The following is a 27333-nucleotide window of genomic DNA, read 5'->3' on the forward strand; positions in this document are numbered from 1 at the left end:
AATAGGTGAAAGTTTGAAGAAGTTTAAAATTGCCTCACATTTTGGCACAAAATGGCCGCCAAACTGTAGGTGGTGTTGCCATCCCATAATAATTTTGAACCTTATGTTGAAGTCCAAAACCTTGTGAACATTTCAATATTTGAACGGTGTCTCTAGCCAAAAGAATGTTAAAGTTACAATTGTTTAAAGAAGCAAAGGTGTGGCCAATGGAGCAAAAACATTGGAAAATCTGGGAATATCCAGGAATATCTGGAAAAGTTCAAAGATTTGAAGGACCAAAATGTCATAGCTAGAATAAGATGAAAGAGCTGAACATTTTCATAGTCGAACGGTTAAAATAGGTGAGAAATTGTAGAAGGAGTTTAACTGTGAACTTCTGTACGAAAAATTCTCCATGTATTTCAATGGAGCAAAAATTCCCGGAAAACCTGGAATATCTTAAAAAGTAAAAGGATTTGAAAAACCAAAAGTCATAGCAGAAATAAGATGAAAGAGCTGAACATTTTAAAAGTTGAATGGTTAAAATCGGTTAAAAATTGTAGAAGGAGTTAAACGCCAAAAAACGGCGGAAGATACTATAATAACTAGAAGGAGCTGCATTTCCAGAAGAAAATGCAGGGTTGAATGCTGTACTGCTGAATGAAAGCTGAATTAGCTGAAGAAATGGCTTAACTGTACTGGGAAAACCTTGAAAAGTTAAATGTGCAAAAGTCCTAGCAGGAATAAAATGAAAAAGTTGAACATTGTAATAGTAGAATGGCTGAAATAGGTCAAAGTTTGTAGAAGGAGTTAAGCATTAAAGCTGAAATTGTTGAAAAAATGGCTGAAGTGTTGAAAATTTGAAGAAGTTGCTAAAATGGCTAAAAGTACTAGCATTGGAATCAGCATCATCAACTGAATCCAAAAAACACATTGTTTGAGAGTATCATATTGGTAAAACCTACATGTTCTAAGTTGATAGAAAATCCATTTTTTTCAAAATGGCGGCTTTCTATTAATTTTATCTCCATAGCAACCATTTTACGTTTGGGTCGCCTGGAGATGAGGAACAAATCAACGTCGGTTTCAGATGAATCGGAAAAAGTAAACTTTTGGACGTCCTTAGCAACGAGCTTTGTTTGCTAACCACGCCCACATTCCTTATATGTCCAGGTCCAGTTAATTTCAATATGTTCAGTTCCAGCCATGGATGAAGTTTATTGCAACATTTGCTTCAGATTTTGTCAAAAAATGCCCACCAAACAGTAGGTTGTGTTGCCATACCATAATAATTTCAAAACGTATGTTGAAGTCCAAAGCCTTGTGAGCATTTCAATGTTTGAACGGTGCCTCTAGCTGAAAGCTTGTTAAAGTTATAATGCTTGAAAGCAACAAAGGTTTTCAAGGATTCTACATGTATTTAAATGAAGCAAAAATCTTGGAAAATCCTGGAAAATCTTGGAATATCTTGAAAAGTTCAAAGATTTGAAAGACTAAAAGTCGTAGCTGAAAGGAATAAGCTGAAAGGGTTGAACATTGTAATAGTAGAAGGATTAAGATACGTGAAAGTTTGAAGAAGTTTAAAATTGCCTCACATTTTGGCACAAAATGGCCGCCAAACTGTAGGTGGTGTTGCCATCCCATAATAATTTTGAACTTTATGTTGAAGTCCAAAACCTTGTGAACATTTCAATATTTGAACGGTGTCTCTAGCCAAAAGAATGTTAAAGTTACAATTGTTTAAAGAAGCAAAGGTGTGGCCAATGGAGCAAAAACATTGGAAAATCTGGGAATATCCGGGAATATCTGGAAAAGTTCAAGGATTTGAAGGACCAAAAGTCATAGCTGAAAGGAATAAGCTGAAAGGGTTGAACATTGTAATAGTAGAATGGTAAAAATAGGTGAAAGTTTGAAGAAGTTTAAAATTGCCTCACATTTTGGCACAAAATGGCCGCCAAACTGTAGGTGGTGTTGCCATCCCATAATAATTTTGAACCTTATGTTGAAGTCCAAAACCTTGTGAACATTTCAATATTTGAACGGTGTCTCTAGCCAAAAGAATGTTAAAGTTACAATTGTTTAAAGAAGCAAAGGTGTGGCCAATGGAGCAAAAAGATTGGAAAATTCAGGAATATCCGGGAATATCTGGAAAAGTTCAGGGATTTGAAGGACCAAAATGTCATAGCTTGAATAAGATGAAAGAGCTGAACATTTTCATAGTCGAACGGTTAAAATAGGTAAAAAAATTGTAGAAGGAGTTTAACTGTGAACTTCTGAACGAAAAATTCTCCATGTATTTCAATGGAGCAAAAATTCCCGGAAAACCTGGAATATCTTAAAAAGTAAAAGGATTTGAAAAACCAAAAGTCATAGCAGAAATAAGATGAAAGAGATGAACATTTTAAAAGTTGAACGGTAAAACTCGGTTAAAAATTGTAGAAGGAGTTAAGTGCCGAAAAACGGCGGAAGATAGCATAAGAGGAAAACAAATGTAACACTAGAAGGAGCTGCATTTCCAGAAGAAAATGCAGGGTTGAATGCTGTATTGCTGAAAGAAAGCTTAATTTGTAAAAGAAATGGCTGAACAGAGCTGAAAGAGCTCAACATTTTAAAAGTAGAATGGTTAAAGTAGGTAAAAAACTGTGAAAGAAGTTAAAAAAAAGATTTCCTATGTATTTTAATGAAGCAAAAATCCTGGGAAATCCCGGAATATCTTTAAAAGTTAAAAGATTTAAAAAAAAATCATAATAGGAAAAAGTTGAAAAATTTGAACATTGTAATAGTAGAATGGCTAAAATAGGTCAAAAAATGTAGAAGGAGTTAAGCATGAAAGCTTAAGTTGATACTAAAATGACTGGACTGTTGAAAATTTGAAGATGTTGCTAAAATGGTTAAAAGTGCTAGCATTGGAATCAGCATCATCAACTGACTCAAAAAAACACTTTGTTTGAGAGTATCATATTGTTAAAAGCTACATGTTCTAAGTTGACAGAAAATCCACTTTTTCCAAAATGGCGGCTTTCCTATTGATTTTATCTCCATAGCAACCATTTTATGTTTCGGTCGCCTGGGGATGAGGAACAAATCGACGTCAGTTTCAGACAAATCGGAAAAAGTAAACCTTTGGACGTCCTTAGCAACGAAGTTTGTTTGCTAACCACGCCCACATTCCTTATATGTCCAGATCCAGTGAATTTCAATATGTTCAGTTCCAGCCATGGATGAAGTTTATTGCAACATTTGCTTCAGATTTTGTCAAAAAATGCCCACCAAACAGTAGGTTGTGTTGCCATCCCATAATAATTTCAAAACGTATGTTGAAGTCCAAAGCCTTGTGAGCATTTCAATGTTTGAACGGTGCCTCTAGCTGAAAGCTTGTTAAAGTTATAATGCTTGAAAGCAACAAAGGTTTTCAAGGATTCTCCATGTATTTAAATGAAGCAAAAATCTTGGAAAATCCTGGAAAATCTTGGAATATCTTGAAAAGTTCAAAGATTTGAAAGAATAAAAGTCGTAGCTGAAAGAAATAAGCTCAAAGGGTTGAACATTGTAATAGTAGAAGGATTAAAATACGTGAAAGTTTGAAGAAGTTTAAAATTGCCTCACATTTTGGCACAAAATGGCCGCCAAACTGTAGGTGGTGTTGCCATCCCATAATAATTTTGAACTTTATGTTGAAGTCCAAAACCTTGTGAACATTTCAATATTAAAACGGTGTCTCTAGCCAAAAGAATGTTAAAGTTACAATTGTTTAAAGAAGCAAAGGTGTGGCCAATGGAGCAAAAACATTGGAAAATCTGGGAATATCCGGGAATATCTGGAAAAGTTCAAAGATTTGAAGGACCAAAAGTCATAACTGAAAGGAATAAGCTGAAAAGGTTGAACATTGTAATAGTAGAATGGTAAAAATAGGTGAAAGTTTGAAGAAGTTTAAAATTGCCTCACATTTTGGCACAAAATGGCCGCCAAACTGTAGGTGGTGTTGCCATCCCATAATAATTTTGAACCTTATGTTGAAGTCCAAAACCTTGTGAACATTTCAATATTGGAACGGTGTCTCTAGCCAAAAGAATGTTAAAGTTACAATTGTTTAAAGAAGCAAAGGTGTGGCCAATGGAGCAAAAACATTGGAAAATCTGGGAATATCCGGGAATATCTGGAAAAGTTCAAAGATTTGAAGGACCAAAATGTCATAGCTAGAATAAGATGAAAGAGCTGAACATTTTCATAGTCGAACGGTTAAAATAGGTGAAAAATTGTAGAAGGAGTTTAACTGTGAACTTCTGAACGAAAAATTCTCCATGTATTTCAATGGAGCAAAAATTCCCGGAAAAACTGGAATATCTTAAAAAGTAAAAGGTTTTGAAAAACCAAAAGTCATAGCAGAAAAAAGGTAAAAGAGCTGAACATTTTAAAAGTTGAATGGTTACAATCGGTTGAAAATTGTAGAAGGAGTTAAAGGCCGAAAAACGGCGGAAGATGAGCGTAATAAATAAATAAAGAGAAACAGGAAAACAAAGGGTTGAATGCTTTACAGCATTCAACCAACTAGAAGGAGCTGCATTTCCAGAAGAAAATGCAGGGTTGAATGCTGTATTGCTGAAAGAAAGCTTAATTTGTAAAATAAATGGCTGAACTGAGCTGAAAGAGCTCAACATTTTAAAAGTAAAATGGTTAAAAAAGGTGAAAACCTGTAAAAAAAGGTTAAGCACAAGAATTCCCTATGTATTTTAATGGAGCAAAAATCCTGCAAAATCCTGGAATATCTTAAAAATTTTAATGATTTGAATGACCAAAAGTAATATCTGTAATAAGTTTAAAGAGTTGAACATTTAAAAATTTGAATGGTAGAAAAATTTCAAGTGTCCGAACCGGGTGTCGATCCGGGAACCTCTTGCACCATAACTTTCCAATGCATTTTAATAGGGCAAAAATTCCCGGAAAAACTGGAATATCTTAAAAAGTACAAGGATTAGAAGTACCAAAAGTCATAGCAGAAAAAAGGTAAAAGAGCTGAACATTTTAAAAGTTGAATGGTTAAAATCGGTTGAAAATTGTAGAAGGAGTTAAGTGCCGAAAAACGGCGGAAGATGAGCGTAATAAATAATAAAGAGAAACAGAAAAACAAAGGGTTGAATGCTTTACAGCATTCAACCAACTAGAAGGAGCTGCATTTCCAGAAGAAAATGCAGGGTTGAATGCTGTATTGCTGAAAGAAAGCTTAATTTGTAAAAGAAATTGCTGAACAGAGCTGAACATTTTAAAAGTAAAATGGTTAAAATAGGTGAAAACCTGTAAAAGAGGTTAAGCACAAGAATTCCCTATGTAATTTAATGGAGCAAAAATTTGCTTCAGATTTTGTCATAAAAAGGCAACCAACATTAGGTTGTGTCGACATCCCATAATAATTTCTAAACGTATTTAATAGTCCAAAGCCTTGTGATCATTTTAATGTTTGAACGGTGTTTCTAGCTACAAGTATGTTGAAGTTATATTTGTTTAAAGAAACAAAGGCTTCAGATTTGAAAAACACAAAATGGCTGCCAAACAGTCTCCATCCCATAATGACTTCAAACCTTGATGTTGTAATCCAAAGCACTAATCATTTGACAGTAAAAGTGGAGCCACATCCTGCAACAGGAGACATTTTGGCAAATGCAAAGCGTCAAGACCAATTCTCTCAACTATGCATGTGCCATGCAGTTTTGCACACACAACCATGTATAATGGAGAGATATATTGATCATCAGCTAGCTAGCTGAATGATACAGCATTATATTTTCATTAAACCACTAATTTATGTGGTGCAAAAACATCATAGTCACTTCTCGTAACATCCACCTAACTCATGGTTTGGGAATCAACACTTTCCCATGAGCCTTCACTTTTGAAATGTCGAAGGATTTGAAGGACCAAAAGTGGTGGTAAAAAAAATTTTGGAGGTAAAAAAATTGTAAAAGGAGTTAAACAAGGCATGAAATTATTGAAAAAATGGCTGAATTAATGAAAATTTGAAGATTTGAAGGAAAGGAATGAGCTGAACTGTTTCATACAATGGTTAAAGTAAGTAAAAACCTGTAAAAGAAGTTTAGCACAAGGATTCTCTATGTATTTTAATGGAGCAAAAAATCCTCGAAAATCCTGGAATATCTTAAAAAGTTCAATGATTTGAATGACCAAAAGTAATAACTGTAATAAGTTGAAAGAGTTTAACATTTTAAAAGTTGGTTGGAAGAAAATTTTGAAGCGTCCGAACCGGGTGTCGAACCGGGCGCCGAACCGGGCGCCTCGGGCACCATAACTTCCCAATGCATTTTAATAGGGCAAAAATTCCCGGAAAAACTGGAATATCTTTAAAAGTAAAAGGATTTGAAAAACCAAAAGTCATACCAATAATAAGCTGAAAGAGCTGAACAATTTAAAAGTTGAATGGTAAAAATCGGTTAAAAATTGTAGAAGTAGTTAAGTGTCAAAAAACGGCGGAAGATAGTATAAATAATAATAATAATAAACTAGAAGGAGCTGCATTTCCAGAAGAAAATGCAGGGTTGAATGCTGTATTGCTGAAAGAAAACTTAATTTGTAAAAGGAATGGCTGAACTGAGCTGAAGGAGCTCAAAATTTTAGAAGTAAAATGGTTAAAATAGGTGAAAACCTGTAAAAGAGGTTAAGCACAAGAATTCCCTATGTAATTTAATGGAGCAAAAATCCTGGAAAATCTTAAAAAGTTCAATGATTTGAATGACCAAAAGTCATAGCAATAATGAGCTGAAAGAGCTCAAAATTTTAGAAGTAAAATGGTTAAAATAGGTGAAAACCTGTAAAAGAGGTTAAGCACAAGAATTCCCTATGTAATTTAATGGAGCAAAAATCCTGGAAAATCCTGGAATATCTTGAAAAGTTCAAAGATTTGAAAGACCAAAAGTAGTAGCTGAAAGGAATAAGCTGACACGGTTGAACATTGTAATAGTAGAATGATTAAAATAGGTGAAAGTTTGAAGAAGTTTAAAATTGCCTCACATTTTGGCACAAAATGGCCACCAAACTCTAGGTGGTGTTGCCATCCCATAATAGTTTTGAGCCTCATTTTGAAGTCCAAAGCCTTGTGAACATTTCAATGTTTGAACGGTGTCTCTAGCTGAAAGCATGTTGAAGTTACAATGGTTAAAACAAAAAAGGTTTTCAAGGATCATCCTTGTGTTTAAATGGAGCAAAATTCCTGGAAAATCCTGGAATATCTTAAAAAGTTCAATGATTTGAATGACCAAAAGTCATAGCAATAATGAGCTGAAAGAGCTCAAAATTTTAGAAGTAAAATGGTTAAAATAGGTGAAAACCTGTAAAAGAGGTTAAGCACAAGAATTCCCTATGTAATTTAATGGAGCAAAAATCCTGGAAAATCCTGGAATATCTTGAAAAGTTCAAAGATTTGAAAGACCAAAAGTAGTAGCTGAAAGGAATAAGCTGACAGGGTTGAACATTGTAATAGTAGAATGATTAAAATAGGTGAAAGTTTGAAGAAGTATAAAATTGCCTCACATTTTGGCACAAAATGGCCACCAAACTCTAGGTGGTGTTGCCATCCCATAATAGTTTTGAGCCTTATATTGAAGTCCAAAGCCTTGCGAACATTTCAATGTTTGAACTGTGTCTCTACCTACAAGTATGTGGAAGTTATATTGGTTGAAAGAAACTACAGTTTCAAATTTGAAAAACACAAAATGGCTGCCATGCAGTTTCCATCCCATAATGATTTCAAACTTTGATGTAATATTCCAAAGCACTAAGAATTTAACAGTGAAAGTACGGTCACTTCCTCCAGAAAGGGGCATTCTGTCTTATGTTCAACCTCATGACTAATTCTCTCAACTTTGCATGGGTCATGAATCTTAGCATACTCATCCATGTATAATTGAGAGCTGTGCTGATCATCAGCTAGATAGCTGGATGACACAGCATTTTATTGTCTTTGAACAACTAACGTGTGGCGTAACAACATGATAGTCAATTCTCGTAACAGCCACCTAACTCATGGTTTGGGAATCAACACTTCCCATGAGCCTTAGCGGCCGTGGGCGACGCTTGTTCACAAAATGGCTGAAGCACATGTTTGAACTGCAGCTTCCAGCTACGAGGAGGAAAATAAAAAATACATCAAAACTAACTTAGATTTGCTCCCACTGTTTTTTCTAACATACATTGAAACGTCAAAGCTTATGAGTAACCCCACCTCAAAGAAATTTCTTCCATGTAACGAAATATAATTGAGTTAGTGGAACTGAATTTCATCAAGAAAGGCAAGGTAAAAAAACATGCAGAAAAAGTCAGATGCTGGATTCGAACTGAGAACCTCAGTATTGTAAGACCACTTTCTAAGCCATTGAGCTAACATTTCTGTGACGACATAATGCAGCCGGTATCTATTAATCAAGCTTGTCGTATATAGTCTTATTGGGAGAAGCTGAGTTGAAACGATTTCATGCCACAGTTCGTTTTTTACGTGGAAAAAACGAACGAAAATTTTCACTTTTGAAAGGTCAAAGGATTTGAAGGACCAAAAGTGGTGGTAAAAAAATTGTGTAGGTACAAAAATTGTAAAAGGAGTTAAACAAGGCCCTAAATTGTTGAAAAAATGGCTGAATTGTTGAAAATTTGAAGATTTGAAGGAAAGGAATGGTTAGTACAATGGTTAAAGTAGGTAAAAACCTGTAAAAGAAGTTAAGCACAAGGATTCCCTGTGTATTTTAATGGAGCAAAAAATCCTGGAAAATCCTGGAATATCTTAAAAAGTTCAATGATTTGAATGACCAAAAGTAATCACTGTAATAAGTTGAAAGAGCTCAACATTTTAAAAGTAAAATGGTTAAAGTAGGTAAAAAACTGTAAAAGAAGTTAGGCACAAGGATTGCCTGTGTATTTTAATGGAGCAAAAATCCTGGAATATCTTAAAAAGTTGAAGTATTTCAAAAGCCAAAAGTAATAACTGTAATAAGTTGAAAGATTTGAACATTTTAAAAGTAAAATGGTAGAAAAAATATTAAGGGTCCGAACTGGGAGTCGATTCGGCAACCTTGTGCACCATAACTTCCCAATGCATTTTAATAGGGCAAAAATTCCCGGAAAAACTGGAATATCTTAAAAAGTACAAGGATTAAAAGTACCAAAAGTCATAGCAATAATTAGCTGAAAGAGCTGAACATTTTAAAAGTTGAATGGTAAAAATCGGTTAAAAACTGTAGAAGGAGTTAAGTGCCGAAAAACGGCGGAAGATGAGCGTAATAAAGAATAAATAAAGAGAAACAGGAAAACAAAGGGTTGAATGCTTTACAGCATTCAACCAACTAGAAGGAGCTGCATTTCCAGAAGAAAATGCAGGGTTGAATGCTGTACTGCTGAATGAAAGCTGAATTTGCTGAAGAAATGGCTGAGCAGAGCTGAAAGAGCTCAACATTTTAAAAGTACAATGGTTAAAGTAGGTAAAAAACTGTGAAAGAAGTTAAAAAAAAAGATTTCCTATGTATTTTAATGAAGCAAAAATCCTGGGAAATCCTGGAATATCTTTAAAAGTTAAAAGATTTGAAAAAAAGTCATAGCAGGAATAAACTGAAAAAGTTGAACATTGTAATAGTAGAATGGCTATAATAAGTCAAAAAATGTAGAAGGAGTTAAGCATGAAAGCTTAAGTTGATGAAAAAAATGGCTGAACTGTTGAAAATTTGAAGATGTTGCTAAAATTGTTAAAAGTGCTAGCATTGGAATCAGCATCATCAACTGACTAAAAAAAACACATTGTTTGAGAGTATCATATTGGTAAAAGCTACATGTTCTAAGTTGACAGAAAATCCACTTTTTTCAAAATGGCGGCTTTTCTATTAATTTATTTCCATAGCAACCATTTTACGTTTGGGTCGGCATGGGATGAAGAACAAATCGACGTCAGTTTCAGACAAATCGGAAAAAGTAAACCTTTGGACGTCCTTAGCAACGAAGTTTGTTTGTGAACCACGCCCACATTCCTTGTATGTCCAGATCCAGTGAATTTCAATATGTTCAGTTCCAGCCATGGATGAAGTTTATTGCAACATTTGCTTCAGATTTTGTCAAAAAATGCCCAGCAAACAGTAGGCTGTGTTGCCATCCCATAATAATTTCAAAACGTATGTTGAAGTCCAAAGCCTTGTGAGCATTTCAATGTTTGAACGGTGCCTCTAGCTGAAAGCAAGTTATAATGCTTGAAAGCAACAAAGGTTTTCAAGGATTCTCCATGTATTTAAATGAAGCAAAAATCTTGGAAAATCCTGGAAAATCTTGGAATATCTTGAAAAGTTCAAAGATTTGAAAGACTAAAAGTCGTAGCTGAAAGGAATAAGCTGAAAAGGTTGAACATTGTAATAGTAGAAGGATTAAAATACGTGAAAGTTTGAAGAAGTTTAAAATTGCCTCACATTTTGGCACAAAATGGCCGCCAAACTGTAGGTGGTGTTGCCATCCCATAATAATTTTGAACCTTATGTTGAAGTCCAAAACCTTGTGAACATTTCAATATTTGAACGGTGTCTCTAGCCAAAAGAATGTTAAAGTTACAATTTTTTAAAGAAGCAAAGGTGTGGCCAATGGAGCAAAAACATTGGAAAATCTGGGAATCTCCGGGAATATCTGGAAAAGTTCAAAGATTTGAAGGACCAAAAGTCATAGCTGAAAGGAATAAGATGAAAGGGTTGAACATTGTAATAGTAGATTGGTTAAAATAGGTGAAAGTTTGAAGAAGTTTAAAATTGCCTCACATTTTGGCACAAAATGGCCGCCAAACTGTAGGTGGTGTTGCCATCCCATAATAAGTTTGAGCCTTATGTTGAAGTCCAAAACCTTGTGAACATTTCAATATTTGAACGGTGTCTGTAGCCAAAAGAATGTTAAAGTTACAATTGTTTAAAGAAGCAAAGGTGTGGCCAATGGAGCAAAAAGATTGGAAAATCCAGGAATATCCGGGAATAAATGGAAAAGTTCAGGGATTTGAAGGACCAAAATGTCATAGCTAGAATAAGATGAAAGAGCTGAACATTTTCATAGTCGAACGGTTAAAATAGGTGAAAAATTGTAGGAGTTTAACTGTGAACTTCTGAACGAAAAATTCTCCATGTATTTCAATGGAGCAAAAATTCCCGGAAAACCTGGAATATCTTAAAAAGTAAAAGGATTTGAAAAACCAAAAGTCATAGCAGAAATAAGATGAAAGAGATGAACATTTTAAAAGTTGAATGGTTAAAATCGGTTAAAAATTGTAGAAGGAGTTAAGTGCCGAAAAACGGCGGAAGATAGCATAAGAGGAAAACAAATGTAACACTAGAAGGAGCTGCATTTCCAGAAGAAAATGCAGGGTTGAATGCTGTATTGCTGAAAGAAAGCTTAATTTGTAAAAGAAATTGCTGAACTGAGCTGAAAAAGCTCAACATTTTAAAAGTAAAATGGTTAAAAAAGGTGAAAACCTGTAAAAAAGGTTAAGCACAAGAATTCCCTATGTATTTTAATGGAGCAAAAATCCTGGAAAATCCTGGAATATCTTAAAAAAATCAATGATTTGAAGGTCCAAAAGTAATAACTGTAATAAGTTGAAAGAGTTAAAAATGTTATTAGTTGAATGGTAAAAAAATTTCAAGCGTCCGAACCGGGTGTCGAACCGGGTACCTCTTGCACCATAACTTTCCAATGTATTTTAATAGGGCAAAAATTCACGGAGTATTTTGAAGTTATATTCGTTTAAAGAAACAAAGGCTTTCAGATTTGAAAAACACAAAATGGCTGCCAAACAGTCTCCATCCCATAATGCCTTCAAACGTTGATGTTATAATCCAAAGCACTAATCATTTGACAGTAAAAGTGGAGCCACATCATGCAACAGGAGACATTGTGGCAAAAGCTTCAAGATCAAATCTCTAAACTATGCATGTGTCATTAGTTTTTGCACACACATCCATTTATAATGGAGAGATATATTGATCATCAGCTAGCTAGCTGAATGATACAGCATTATATTTCATTGAACCACTAACTTATGTGGTGCAAAAACATCATAGTCACTTCTCGTAACAGCCACCTAACTCATGGTTTGGGAATCAACACTTTCCCATGAGCCTTCACTTTTGAAAAGTCACAGGATTTGAAGGTCCAAAAGTGGTGGTAAAAAAAAATTTTGGAGGTAAAAAAATTGTAAAAGGAGTTAAACAAGGCATGACATTATTAAAAAATGGCTGAATTAATGAAAATTTGAAGATTTGAAGGAAAGGAATGAGCTGAACTGTTTCATACAATGGTTAAAATAAGTAAAAACCTGTAAAAGAAGTTTAGCACAAGGATTCTCTATGTATTTTAATGGAGCAAAAAATCCTGGAAAATCCTGGAATATCTTAAAAAGTTCAATGATTTGAATGACCAAAAGTAATAACTGTAATAAGTTGAAAGAGTTGAACATTTTAAAAGTAAAATGGTAAAAAAATTTGAAGCGTCCGAACCGGGTGTCGAACCGGGCGCCTTGTGCATCATAACTTCCCAATGCATTTTAATAGGGCAAAAATTCCCGGAAAAACTGGAATATCTTAAAAAGTACAAGGAGTAGAAGTACCAAAAGTCATAGCAATAATGAGCTGAAAGAGCTGAACATTTTAAAAGTTGAATGGTAAAAATCGGTTAAAAATTGTGGAAGGAGTTAAGTGTCAAAAAACGGCGGAAGATAGTATAAATAATAAATAAAGAGAAACAGGAAAACAAAGGGTTGAATGCTTTACAGCATTCAACCAACTAGAAGGAGCTGCATTTCCAGAAGAAAATGCAGGGTTGAATGCTGTACTGCTTAATGAAAGCTGAATTAGCTGAAGAAATGGCTGAACTGTACTGGAAAAACCATGAAAAGTTAAAGGTGCAAAAGTCCTAGCAGGAATAAGCTGAAAAAGTTGAACATTGTAATAGTAGAATGGCTGAAATAGGTCAAAATTTGTAGGACTTAAGCATGAAAGCTGAAATTGTTGAAAAAATGGCTGAATTGTTGAAAATTTGAAGATGTTGCTAAAATGGCTAAAAGTACTAGCATTGGAATCAGCATCATCAACTGACTCCAAAAAACACATTGTTTGAGAGTATTATATTGGTAAAAGCTACATGTTCTAAGTTGATAGAAAATCCACTCTTTTCAAAATGGCGGCTTTTCTATTGATTTTATCTCCATAGCAACCATTTTATGTTTGGGTCGCCTGGAGATGAGGAACAAATCAACGTCGGTTTCAGATGAATCGGAAAAAGTAAGCTTTTGGACGTCCTTAGCAACGAGCTTTGTTTGCTAACCACGCCCACATTCCTTATATGTCCAGATCCAGTGAATTTCAATATGTTCAGTTCCAGCCATGGATGAAGTTTATTGCAATATTTGCTTCAGATTTTGTCAAAAAATGCCCAGCAAACAGTAGGTTGTGTTGCCATCCCATAATAATTTCAAAACGTATGTTGAAGTCCAAAGCCTTGTGAGCATTTCAATGTTTGAACGGTGCCTCTAGCTGAAAGCTTGTTAAAGTTATAATGCTTGAAAGCAACAAAGGTTTTCAAGGATTCTCCATGTATTTAAATGAAGCAAAAATCTTGGAAAATCCTGGAAAATCCTGGAATATCTTGAAAAGTTCAAAGATTTGAAAGACTAAAAGTCGTAGCTGAAAGGAATAAGCTGAAAGGGTTGAACATTGTAATAGTAGAAGGATTAAAATACGTGAAAGTTTGAAGAAGTTTAAAATTGCCTCACATTTTGGCACAAAATGGCCGCCAAACTGTTGGTGGTGTTGCCATCCCATAATAATTTTGAACTTTATGTTGAAGTCCAAAACCTTGTGAACATTTCAATATTTGAACGGTGTCTCTAGCCAAAAGAATGTTAAAGTTACAATTGTTTAAAGAAGCAAAGGTGTGGCCAATGGAGCAAAAACATTGGAAAATCTGGGAATATCCGGGAATATCTGGAAAAGTTCAAAGATTTCAAGGACCAAAAGTCACAGCTGAAAGGAATAAGCTGAAAGGGTTGAACATTGTAATAGTAGAATGGTAAAAATAGGTGAAAGTTTGAAGAAGTTTAAAATTGCCTCACATTTTGGCACAAAATGGCTGCCAAACTGTAGGTGGTGTTGCCATCCCATAATAATTTTTAAACCTTATTTTGAAGTCCAAAACCTTGTGAACATTTCAATATTTGAACGGTGTCTCTAGCCAAAAGAATGTTAAAGTTACAATTGTTTAAAGAAGCAAAGGTGTGGCCAATGGAGCAAAAAGATTGGAAAATCTGGGAATATCCAGGAATATCTGGAAAAGTTCAGGGATTTGAAGGACCAAAATGTCATAGCTAGAATAAGATGAAAGAGCTGAACATTTTCATAGTCGAACGGTTAAAATAGGTGAAAAATTGTAGAAGGAGTTTAACTGTGAACTTCTGAACGAAAAATTCTCCATGTATTTCAATGGAGCAAAAATTCCCGGAAAACCTGGAATATCTTAAAAAGTAAAAGGATTTGAAAAACCAAAAGTCATAGCAGAAATAAAATGAAAGAGATGAACATTTTAAAAGTTGAACGGTAAAAATCGGTTAAAAATTGTAGAAGGAGTTAAGTGCCGAAAAACGGCGGAAGATAGCATAAGAGGAAAACAAATGTAACACTAGAAGGAGCTGCATTTCCAGAAGAAAATGCAGGGTTGAATGCTGTAGTGCTGAATGAAAGCTGAATTAGCCGAAGAAATGGCTGAACTGTACTGGAAAAACCTTGAAAAGGTAAAGGTACAAAAGTCCTAGCAGGAATAAGCTGAAAAAGTTGAACATTGTAATAGTAGAATGGCTAAAATAGGTCAAAGTTTGTAGAAGGAGTTAAGCATTAAAGCTGAAATTGTTGAAAAAATGGCTAAACTTTTGAAAATGTGAAGATGTTGCTAATATGGCTAAAAGTGCTAACATTGGAATCAGCATCATCAACTGACTCAAAAAAACACGTTGTTTAAGAGTATCATATTGGTAAAACTACATGTTCTAAGTTGACAGAATATCCACTTTTTTCAAAATGGCGGCTTTTCTATTAATTTTATCTCCATAGCAACCATTTTATGTTTGGGTCGCCCGGGGATGACGAACAAATCGACGTCAGTTTCAGACAAATTGGAAAAAGTAAACCTTTGGATGTCCTTAGCAACAAAGTTTGTTTGCTAACCACGCCCACATTCCTTATATGTCCAGATCCAGTGAATTTCAATATGTTCAGTTCTAGCCATGGATGAAGTTTATTGCAATATTTGCTTCAGATTTTTAAAAAAAAATAGCCACCAAACAGTAGGTTGTGTCGACATCCCATAATGATTTATAAACGTATTTTATATTCCAAAGCCTTGTGATCAATTTAATGTTTGAACAGTGTCTGTAGCTAAAGGCATGTTGAAGTTATGATGGTTGAAAGAACCAAAGGTTTTCAAGGATACTCAATGTATTTTAATGGAGGAAAAATCTTGGAAAATCCTGGAATATCTTGAAAGGTTCAAGGATTTGAAAGACCAAAAGTAATAGCTGAAAGGATTAGGCTGAAAGATCTTAACATAGCAACAGTAAAATGGTTAAAATAGGTTTAAAAAAACAGTTTAAAATCGCCTCACATTTAGGCACAAAATGGCCGCAAAACCGTAGTTGGTGTTGCCATCCCATAGTAATTTCAAAACTTATATTGAAATACAAAGTCTTATGAGCAGTTTAATGTTTGAACGGTGTTTCTAGCTAAAGGCATGTCAAAGGTAGGAAAGTTAAAAGCAACAAAGGTATAAAATTTGTAAACACAAAATGGCTGCCAAACCCTCCCTATCTCTTAATGATTTCAACCCTTGATGTTACAGTCTAATGCATTGATCATTTAAAACTAAAGTAGACATACAGTAATCTCATCCAGTAGGGGGCACCATGTACAATTCTGTGCCACATGATTAAATTTCCCAACTCTGCATGTGTCATCAATCACAGCACAGTCATCCATGTATAGTGGAGAGACATATTGATCATCAGCTAGATAGCTGAATGACACAGCATTATATTGTCATTTTACCAGTAACATATGTGGAGTAACAACATGATAGTCACTTCTCGTAACAGCCGCCTAACTCATGGTGTGGGAATCAACACTTCCCATGAGCCTTAGCGGCCGTGGGCGGGGCTAAGGCCAGTGTCCTGACGTTTGTTCACAAGATGGCTGGAGCACATGTTTGAACTGCAGCTTCCAGCTACGAGGAGGAAAATAAAAAATACATCAAAACTAACTTAGATTTGCTCCCACTGTTTTTTCTAACATACATCGAGTGTTTGTGTGTGTGCTTTAAGCTGCTCTGATCATTTTAACGTTTGAATGTTGTCTCTAGCTAAAATTGTGTGGAAGTTGTAAGGGTTGGAAGAATCAAAGGTTGTCAAAGATTGAATGCTGTACTGCTTAATGAAAGCTGAACTTGCTGATGAAATGGCTGAACTGTCCTGGAAAATCCTGGAAAATCCCTAAAAGTTAAAGGATAAAAAGTCAAAACTTATGAGTAATACCACCTGAAAGAAAATTCTTCCATGTAACGAAATATATTTAAGTGAGTGGAACTGAATTTCATCAAGAAAGGCAAGGTAAAAAACCATGCAGAAAAAGTCGAATGCCAGAATCGAACTCAGAACCTCAGTATGATAAACCGTTCACCTTAGCCACTGAGCTAACACTTTAGTTACAATATAATGCAGCTGGTATAAATAAATAAGGCTTGTCGTGTACCGTTCTAGTGGGCGAAGCCGAGTTGAAACGGTTTCATGCCACAGTTCGTATTTTACGTGGAAAAACGAACAAAAGTTTTCCCTTTTGAGAAGTCAAAGGATTTGAATGACCAAAATTGATGGTAAAAAAATTGTGGAGGTAAAAAAATTGTAGAAGGAGATGCATTTCCAGAAGAAAATACAGGATTCAATGCTGTATTGCTAGAAGAAAGTTTAATTTGTTAAAGACATGGCTGAACTGAGCTGAAAGAGCTCAAAATTTTAAAAGTAAAATGGTTAAAAAGGGTAAAAACCTGTAAAAGAGGTTAAGCACAAGAATTCCCTATGCATTTTAATGGAGCAAAAATCCTGGAAAATCTTAAAAAGTTTAATGATTTGAATGACCAAAAGTAATAACTGTGATAAGTTGAAAGAGTTGAACATTTTAAAAGTTGGTTGGAAGAAAATTTTAAGGGTCCAAACCGGGTGTCGAACAGGGCGCCTCGTGCACCATAACTTCCCAATGCATTTTAATAGGGCAAAAATTCCCGGAAAAACTGGAATATCTTAAAAAGTACAAGGATTAGAAGTACCAAAAGTCATAGCAATAATGAGCTGAAAGAGCTGAACATTTTAAAAGTTGAATGGTAAAAATCGGTTAAAAATTGTAGAAGGAGTTAAGTGTCAAAAAACGGCGGAAGATAGTATAAATAAATAAAGAGAAACAGGAAAACAAAGGGTTGAATGCTTTACAGCATTCAACCAACTAGAAGGAGCTGCATTTCCAGAAGAAAATGCAGGGTTGAATGCTATAATGCTGAATGAAAGCTGAATTTGCTGAAGAAATGGCTGAACAGAGCTGAAAGACCTCAACATTTTAAAAGTAGAATGGTTAAAGTAGGTAAAAAACTGTAAAAGAAGTTAAAAAAAAGATTTCCTATGTATTTTAATGAAGCAAAAATCCTGGGAAATCCCGGAATATCTTTAAAAGTTAAAAGATTTAAAAAAAAATCATAGCAGGAAAAAGTTGAAAAAGTTGAACATTGTAATAGTAGAATAGCTAAAATAGGTCAAAAAATGTAGAAGGAGTTAAGCATGAAAGCTTAAGTTGATACAAAAATGACTGGACTGTTGAAAATTTGAAGATGTTGCTAAAATGGTTAAAAGTGCTAGCATTGGAATCAGCATCATCAACTGACTCAAAAAAACACTTTGTTTGAGAGTATCATATTGTTAAAAGCTACATGTTCTAAGTTGACAGAAAATCCACTTTTTCCAAAATGGCGGCTTTCCTATTGATTTTATCTCCATAGCAACCATTTTATGTTTCGGTCGCCTGGGGATGACGAACAAATCGACGTCAGTTTCAGACAAATCGGAAAAAGTAAACCTTTGGACGTCCTTAGCAAAAAAGTTTGTTTGCTAACCACGCCCACATTCCTTATATGTCCAGATCCAGTGAATTTCAATATGCTCAGTTCCAGCCATGGATGAAGTTTATTGCAACATTTGCTTCAGATTTTGTCAAAAAATGCCCACCAAACAGTAGGTTGTGTTGCCATCCCATAATAATTTCAAAACGTATGTTGAAGTCCAAAGCCTTGTGAGCATTTCAATGTTTGAACAGTGCCTCTAGCTGAAAGCTTGTTAAAGTTATAATGCTTGAAAGCAACAAAGGTTTTCAAGGATTCTCCATGTATTTAAATGAAGCAAAAATCTTGGAAAATCCTGGAAAATCTTGGAATATCTTGAAAAGTTCAAAGATTTGAAAGACTAAAAGTCGTAGCTGAAAGGAATAAGCTGAAAGGGTTGAACATTGTAATAGTAGAAGGATTAAAATACGTGAAAGTTTGAAGAAGTTTAAAATTGCCTCACATTTTGGCACAAAATGGCCGCCAAACTGTAGGTGGTGTTGCCATCCCATAATAATTTTGAACTTTATGTTGAAGTCCAAAACCTTGTGAACATTTCAATATTTGAACGGTGTCTCTAGCCAAAAGAATGTTAAAGTTACAATTGTTTAAAGAAGCAAAGGTGTGGCCAATGGAGCAAAAAGATTGGAAAATCTGGGAATATCCGGGAATATCTGGAAAAGTTCAAAGATTTGAAGGACCAAAAGTCATAGCTGAAAGGAATAAGATGAAAGGGTTGAACATTGTAATAGTAGAATGGTAAAAATAGGTGAAAGTTTGAAGAAGTTTAAAATTGCCTCACATTTTGGCACAAAATGGCCGCCAAACTGTAGGTGGTGTTGCCATCCCATAATAATTTTTAAACCTTATGTTGAAGTCCAAAACCTTGTGAACATTTCAATATTTGAACGGTGTCTCTAGCCAAAAGAATGTTAAAGTTACAATTGTTTAAAGAAGCAAAGGTGTGGCCAATGGAGCAAAAAGATTGGAAAATCTGGGAATATCCGGGAATATCTGGAAAAGTTCAAGGATTTGAAGGACCAAAAGTCATAGCTGAAAGGAATAAGCTGAAAAGGTTGAACATTGTAATAGTAGAATGGTAAAAATAGGTGAAAGTTTGAAGAAGTTTAAAATTGCCTCACATTTTGGCACAAAATGGCCGCCAAACTGTAGGTGGTGTTGCCATCCCATAATAATTTTGAACTTTATGTTGAAGTCCAAAACCTTGTGAACATTTCAATATTTGAACGGTGTCTCTAGCCAAAAGAATGTTAAAGTTACAATTGTTTAAAGAAGCAAAGGTGTGGCCAATGGAGCAAAACCATTGGAAAATCTGGGAATATCCGGGAATATCTGGAAAAGTTCAAAGATTTGAAGGACCAAAATGTCATAGCTAGAATAAGATGAAAGAGCTGAACATTTTCATAGTCGAACGGTTAAAATAGGTGAAAAATTGTAGAAGGAGTTTAACTGTGAACTTCTGAACGAAAAATTCTCCATGTATTTCAATGGAGCAAAAATTCCCGGAAAACCTGGAATATCTTAAAAAGTAAAAGGATTTGAAAAACCAAAAGTCATAGCAGAAATAAGATGAAAGAGATGAACATTTTAATAGTAGAATGGTTAAAATAGGTTAAAAATTGTAGAAGTAGTTAAACGCCAAAAAACGGCGGAAGATACTATAAGATACGATAATAATAAATAAAGAGAAACAGGAAAACAAAGGGTTGAATGCTTTACAGCATTCAACCAAATAAAGAGAAACAGGAAAACAAAGGGTTGAATGCTTTACAGCATTCAACCAATAAACTAGAAGGAGCTGCATTTCCAGAAGAAAATGCAGGGTTGAATGCTGTATTGCTGAAAGAAAGCTTAATTTGTAAAAGAAATGGCTGAACTGAGCTGAAAGAGCTCAACATTTTAAAAGTAAAATGGTTAAAAAAGGTGAAAACCTGTAAAAAAGGTTAAGCACAAGAATTCCCTATGTATTTTAATGGAGCAAAAATCCTGCAAAATCCTGGAATATCTTAAAAATTTTAATGATTTGAATGACCAAAAGAAATATCTGTAATAAGTTGAAAGAGTTGAACATTTAAAAATTTGAATGGTAGAAAAATTTCAAGTGTCCGAACCGGGTGTCGATCCGGGAACCTCTTGCACCATAACTTTCCAATGCATTTTAATAGGGCAAAAATTCCCGGAAAAACTGGAATATCTTAAAAAGTACAAGGATTAGAAGTACCAAAAGTCATAGCAGAAAAAAGGTAAAAGAGCTGAACATTTTAAAAGTTGAATGGTTAAAATCGGTTGAAAATTGTAGAAGGAGTTAAGTGCCGAAAAACGGTGGAAGATGAGCGTAATAAATAACTAGAAGGAGCTGCATTTCCAGAAGAAAATGCAGGGTTGAATGCTGTATTGCTGAAAGAAAGCTTAATTTGTAAAAGAAATGGCTGAACTGAGCTGAAAGAGCTTAACATTTTAAAAGTAAAATGGTTAAAATAGGTGAAAACCTGTAAAAGAGGTTAAGCACAGTGATTCCCTATGTATTTTAATGGAGCAAAAAATCCTGGAACATCTTAAAAAGTTCAATGATTTGAATGACCAAAAGTAATAACTGTAATAAGTTGAAAGATTTGAATATTTTCAAAGTTGAAAGGTAGAAAATTTTGAAGCGTCCGAACCGGGTGTCGAACCGCGAACCTCATGTACCATAAGTTCCCAATGCATTTTAATAGGGCAAAAATTCCCGGAAAAACTGGAATATCTTAAAAAGTACAAGGATTTGAAAAACCAAAAGTCATAGCTGGAATAAGCTGAAGGAGCTGAACATTTTAAAAGTTGAATGGTTAAAATAGGTTAAAAATTGTAGAAGTAGTTAAGTGTCAAAAAACGGCGGAAGATAGTGTAAATAATAACTAGAAGGAGCTGCATTTCCAGAAGAAAATGCAGGGTTGAATGCTGTACTGCTGAATGAAAGCTAAATTTGCTGAAGAAATGTCTGAACTGTACTGGAAAAACCTTGAAAAGTTAAATGATCAAAAGTCCTAGTAGGAATAAGCTGAAAAAGGTGAACATTGTAATAGTAGAATGTCTAAAATAGGTCAAAATTTGTAGAAGGAGTTAAGCATTAAAGCTGAAAGTGTTGAAAAAATGGCTGAACTGTTGAAAATTTGAAGATGTTGCTAAAATGGCTAAAAGTGCTAGCATTGGAATCAGCATCATCAACCGACTCAAAAAAACACATTGTTTGAGAGTATCATATTGGTAAAAGCTACATGTCTAAGTTGATAGAAAATCATTTTTTTTCAAAATGGCGGCTTTTCTATTAATTCTATCTCCATAGCAACCATTTTATGTTTAGGTCGCCTGGGGATGACGAACCAATCGACGTCAGTTTCAGACAAATCAGAAAAAGTAAACCTTTGGACGTCCATAGCAACGAAGTTTGTTTGCTAACCACGCCCACATTCCTTATATGTCCAGATCCAGTGAATTTCAATATGTTCAGTTCCAGCCATGGATGAAGTTAAATGCAATATTTGCTTCAGATTTGGTCAAAAAATGGCCACCAAACAGTAGGTTGTGTCGACATCCCATAATGATTTCTAAACCTATTTTATAGTCCAAAGCCTTGTGATCAATTTAACGTTTGAACGGTATCTCTAGCTAAAGGCATGTTGAAGTTACAATGGTTGAAAGAACCAAAGATTTTCAAGGATTCTCAATGTATTTAAATGGAGCGAAAATCTTGGAAAATCCTGTAATATCTTGAAAAGTTCAAAGATTTGAAGGACCAAAAGTAATAGCTGAAAGGAATAAGCTGAAGGAGTTGAACATTGAAATAGTAGAATGATTGAAATAGGTGAAAGTTTGAAGAAGTTTAAAATTGCCTCACATTTTGGCAAAAAATGGCCGCCAAACTGTAGGTGGTGTTGCCATCCCATAATAATTTTGAGCCTTATATTGAAGTCCAAAACCTTGTGAACATTTCAATGTTTGAACGGTGTCTCTAGCCAAAAGAATGTTAAAGTTACAATTGTTTAAAGAAGCAAAGGTGTGGCCAATGGAGCAAAAATATTGGAAAATCCGGGAATAACCGGGACTATCTGAAAAAGTTCAAGGATTTGAAGGACAAAATGTCATAGCTGGAATAAGATGAAAGAGCTGAACATTTTAATTGTTGAATGGTTAAAATAGGTGAAAAATTGTAGAAGTTTAACTGTGAACTTCTGCACGAAAAATTCTTCATGTATTTCAATGGAGAAAAAATCATGGAAAATCCTGGAATATCTTAAAAAGTTCAAGGATTTGAAAAACCAAAAGTCATAGCAGTAATAAGCTGAAAGAGCTGAACAGTTTAATAGTTGAATGGTTAAAATAGGTTGAAAATTGTAGAAGGAGTTAAGTGCCGAAAAACGGCGGAAGATAGCGTAAGAGGAAAACAAAGGGTTGAATGCTATACAGCATTCAACCAATAAAGAAATAAAGAGAAACAGGAAAACAAAGGGTTGAATGCTTTACAGCATTCAACCAACTAGAAGGAGCTGCTTTTCCAGAAGAAAATGCAGGGTTGAATGCTGTACTGCTGAATGAAAGCTGAATTTGCTGAAGAAATGGCTGAACAGAGCTGAAAGAGCTCAACATTTTAAAAGTAGAATGGTTAAAGTAGGTAAAAAACTGTGAAAGAAGTTAAAAAAAAAGATTTCCTATGTATTTTAATGAAGCAAAAATCCTGGGAAATCCTGGAATATCTTTAAAAGTTAAAAGATTTGAAAAAAAGTCATAGCAGGAATAAGCTGAAAAAGTTGAACATTGTAATAGTAGAATGGCTATAATAAGTCAAAAAATGTAGGAGTTAAGCACGAAAGCTTAAGTTGATGAAAAAATGGCTGAACTGTTGAAAATTTGAAGATGTTGCTAAAATTGTTAAAAGTGCTAGCATTGGAATCAGCATCATCAACTGACTAAAAAAAAACATTGTTTGAGAGTATCATATTGGTAAAAGCTACATGTTCTAAGTTGACAGAAAATCCACTTTTTTCAAAATGGCGGCTTTTCTATTAATTTTATCTCCATAGCAACCATTTTACGTTTGGGTCGGCATGGGATGACGAACAAATCGACGTCAGTTTCAGACAAATCGGAAAAAGTAAACCTTTGGACGTCCTTAGCAACGAGCTTTGTTGGCTAACCACGCCCACATTCCTTATATGTCCAGATCCAGTGAATTTCAATATGTTCAGTTCCAGCCATGGATGAAGTTTATTGCAACCTTTGCTTCAGATTTTGTCAAAAAATGCCCACCAAACAGTAGGTTGTGTTGCCATCCCATAATAATTTCAAAACGTATGTTGAAGTCCAAAGCCTTGTGAGCATTTCAATGTTTGAACGGTGCCTCTAGTTGAAAGCATTTTAAAGTTATAATGCTTGAAAGCAACAAAGGTTTTCAAGGATTCTCCATGTATTTAAATGAAACAAAAATCTTGGAAAATCCTGGAAAATCTTGGAATATCTTGAAAAGTTAAAAGACTTGAAAGACTAAAAGTCGTAGCTGAAAGGAATAAGCTGAAAGGGTTGAACATTGTAATAGTAAAATGATTAAAATACGTGAAAGTTTGAAGAAGTTTAAAATTGCCTCACATTTTGGCACATAATGGCCGCCAAACTGTAGGTGGTGTTGCCATCCCATAATAATTTTGAACTTTATGTTGAAGTCCAAAACCTTGTGAACATTTCAATATTTGAACGGTGTCTCTAGCCAAAAGAATGTTAAAGTTACAATTGTTTAAAGAAGCAAAGGTGTGGCCAATGGAGCAAAAACATTGGAAAATCTGGGAATATCCGGGAATATCTGGAAAAGTTCAAAGATTTGAAGGACCAAAAGTCATAGCTGAAAGGAATAAGATGAAAGGGTTGAACATTGTAATAGTAGAATGGTAAAAATAGGTGAAAGTTTGAAGAAGTTTAAAATTGCCTCACATTTTGGCACAAAATGGCCGCCAAACTGTAGGTGGTGTTGCCATCCCATAATAATTTTGAACCTTATGTTGAAGTCCAAAACCTTGTGAACATTTCAATATTTGAACGGTGTCTCTAGCCAAAAGAATGTTAAAGTTACAATTGTTTAAAGAAGAAAAGGTGTGGCCAATGGAGCAAAAACATTGGAAAATCTGGGAATATCCGGGAATATCTGGAAAAGTTCAAAGATTTGAAGGACCAAAAGTCATAGCTGAAAGGAATAAGATGAAAGGGTTGAACATTGTAAAAGTAGAATGGTAAAAATAGGTGAAAGTTTGAAGAAGTTTAAAATTGCCTCACATTTTGGCACAAAATGGCCGCCAAACTGTAGGTGGTGTTGCCATCCCATAATAATTTTGAACCTTATGTTGAAGTCCAAACCCTTGTGAACATTTCAATATTTGAACGGTGTCTCTAGCCAAAAGAATGTTAAAGTTACAATTGTTTAAAGAAGCAAAGGTGTGGCCAATGGAGCAAAAACATTGGAAAATCTGGGAATATTCAGGAATATCTGGAAAAGTTCAAAGATTTGAAGGACCAAAATGTCATAGCTAGAATAAGATGAAAGAGCTGAACATTTTCATAGTCTAACGGTTAAAATAGGTGAAAAATTGTAGAAGGAGTTTAACTGTGAACTTCTGTACGAAAAATTCTCCATGTATTTCAATGGAGCAAAAATTCCCGGAAAACCTGGAATATCTTAAAAAGTAAAAGGATTTGAAAAACCAAAAGTCATAGCAGAAATAAGATGAAAGAGCTGAACATTTTAAAAGTTGAATGGTTAAAATCGGTTAAAAATTGTAGAAGGAGTTAAACGCCAAAAAACGGCGGAAGATACTATAATAAATAAAGAGAAACAGAAAAACAAAGGGTTGAATGCTTTACAGCATTCAACCAACTAGAAGAAGCTGCATTTCCAGAAGAAAATGCAGGGTTGAATGCTGTACTGCTGAATGAAAGCTGAATTAGCTGAAGAAATGGCTTAACTGTTCTGGAAAAACCTTGAAAAGTTAAAGGTGCAAAAGTCCTAGCAGGAATAAGATGAAAAAGTTGAACATTGTAATAGTAGAATGGTTAAAATAGGTCAAAGTTTGTAGAAGGAGTTAAGCATTAAATCTGAAATTGTTAAAAAATGGCTGAACTGTTGAAAATGTAAAGATAATGCTAATATGGCTAAAAGTGCTAGCATTGGAATCAGCATTATCAACTGACTCCAAAAAACACATTGTTTGAGAGTATCATATTGGTAAAAGCTACATGTTCTAAGTTGATAGAAAATCCACTCTTTTCAAAATGGCGGCTTTTCTATTGATTTTATCTCCATAGCAACCATTTTACGTTTGGGTCGCCTGGGGATGACGAACAAATCGACGTCAGTTTCAGACAAATCGGAAAAAGTAAACATTTGGACATCCTTAGCAACGAAGTTTGTTTGCTAACCACACCCACATTGCTTATATGTCCAGATCCAGTGAATTTTAATATGTTCAGTTCCAGCCATGGATGAAGTTTATTGCAACATTTGCTTCAGATTTTGTCAAAAAATGCCCACCAAACAGTAGGTTGTGTTGCCATCCCATAATAATTTCAAAACGTATGTTGAAGTCCAAAGCCTTGTGAGCATTTCAATGTTTGAACGGTGCCTCTAGCTGAAAGCATGTTAAAGTTATAATGCTTGAAAGCAACAAAGGTTTTTAAGGATTCTCCATGTATTTAAATGAAGCAAAAATCCTGGAAAATCTTGGAATATCTTGAAAAGTTCAAAGATTTAAAAGACTAAAAGTCGTAGCTGAAAGGAATAAGCTGAAAGGGTTGAACATTGTAATAGTAGAAGGATTAAAATACGTGAAAGTTTGAAGAAGTTTAAAATTGCCTCACATTTTGGCACAAAATGGCCGCCAAACTGTAGGTGGTGTTGCCATCCCATAATAATTTTGAACCTTATGTTGAAGTCCAAAACCTTGTGAACATTTCAATATTTGAACGGTGTCTCTAGACAAAAGAATGTTAAAGTTACAATTGTTTAAAGAAGCAAAGGTGTGGCCAATGGAGCAAAAAGATTGGAAAATCTGGGAATCTCCGGGGAATATCTGGAAAAGTTCAAAGATTTGAAGGACCAAAAGTCATAGCTGAAAGGAATAAGCTGAAAAGGTTGAACATTGTAATAGTAGAATGGTAAAAATAGGTGAAAGTTTGAAGAAGTTTAAAATTGCCTCACATTTTGGCACAAAAGGGCCGCCAAACTGTAGGTGGTGTTGCCATCCCATAATAATTTTGAGCCTTATGTTGAAGTCCAAAACCTTGTGAACATTTCAATATTTGAACGGTGTCTCTAGCCAAAAGAATGTTAAAGTTACAATTGTTTAAAGAAGCAAAGGTGTGGCCAATGGAGCAAAAAGATTGGAAAATTCAGGAATATCCGGGAATAAATGGAAAAGTTCAGGGATTTGAAGGACCAAAATGTCATAGCTAGAATAAGATGAAAGAGCTGAACATTTTCATAGTCGAACGGTTAAAATAGGTGAAAAATTGTAGAAGGAGTTTAACTGTGAACTTCTGAACGAAAAATTCTCCATGTATTTCAATGGAGCAAAAATTCCCGGAAAACCTGGAATATCTTAAAAAGTAAAAGGATTTGAAAAACCAAAAGTCATAGCAGTAATAAGATGAAAGAGCTGAACATTTTAAAAGTTGAATGGTTCAAATAGGTTAAAAATTGTAGGAGGAGTTAAGTGCCGAAAAACGGCGGAAGATAGCATAAGAAGAAAACAAATGTAACACTAGAAGGAGCTGCATTTCCAGAAGAAAATGCAGGGTTGAATGCTGTATTGCTGAAAGAAAGCTTAATTTGTAAAAGAAATGGCTGAACTGAGCTGAAAGAGCTCAAAATTTTAAAAGTAAAATGGTTAAAAAAGGTGAAAACCTGTAAAAAAGGTTAAGCACAAGAATTCCCTATGTATTTTAATGGAGCAAAAATCCTGCAAAATCCTGGAATATCTTAAAAATTTTAATGATTTGAATGACCAAAAGTAATATCTGTAATAAGTTGAAAGAGTTGAACATTTAAAAAGGTGAATGGTAGAAAAATTTAAAGTGTCCGAACCGGGTGTCGATCCGGGAACCTCTTGCACCATAACTTTCCAA

The 27333-nt window shown here is 34.6% G+C and overlaps 1 protein-coding gene across 6 annotated transcripts in view; it reads left to right on the top strand.

Moving 5' to 3' along the window:
- The window catches only part of LOC144989059 (protein NLRC3-like), a 121220-nt gene that overhangs the window by 36404 nt on the left and 57483 nt on the right, over positions 1-27333 (top strand). The gene's annotated exons all lie outside the window — the stretch shown is intronic.

The sequence above is a fragment of the Oryzias latipes genome, chromosome 2 (assembly GCF_053564925.1).
Source record: "Oryzias latipes strain Hd-rR chromosome 2, Olatipes_Hd-rR_3.1".
NCBI lineage: Eukaryota > Metazoa > Chordata > Actinopteri > Beloniformes > Adrianichthyidae > Oryzias > Oryzias latipes.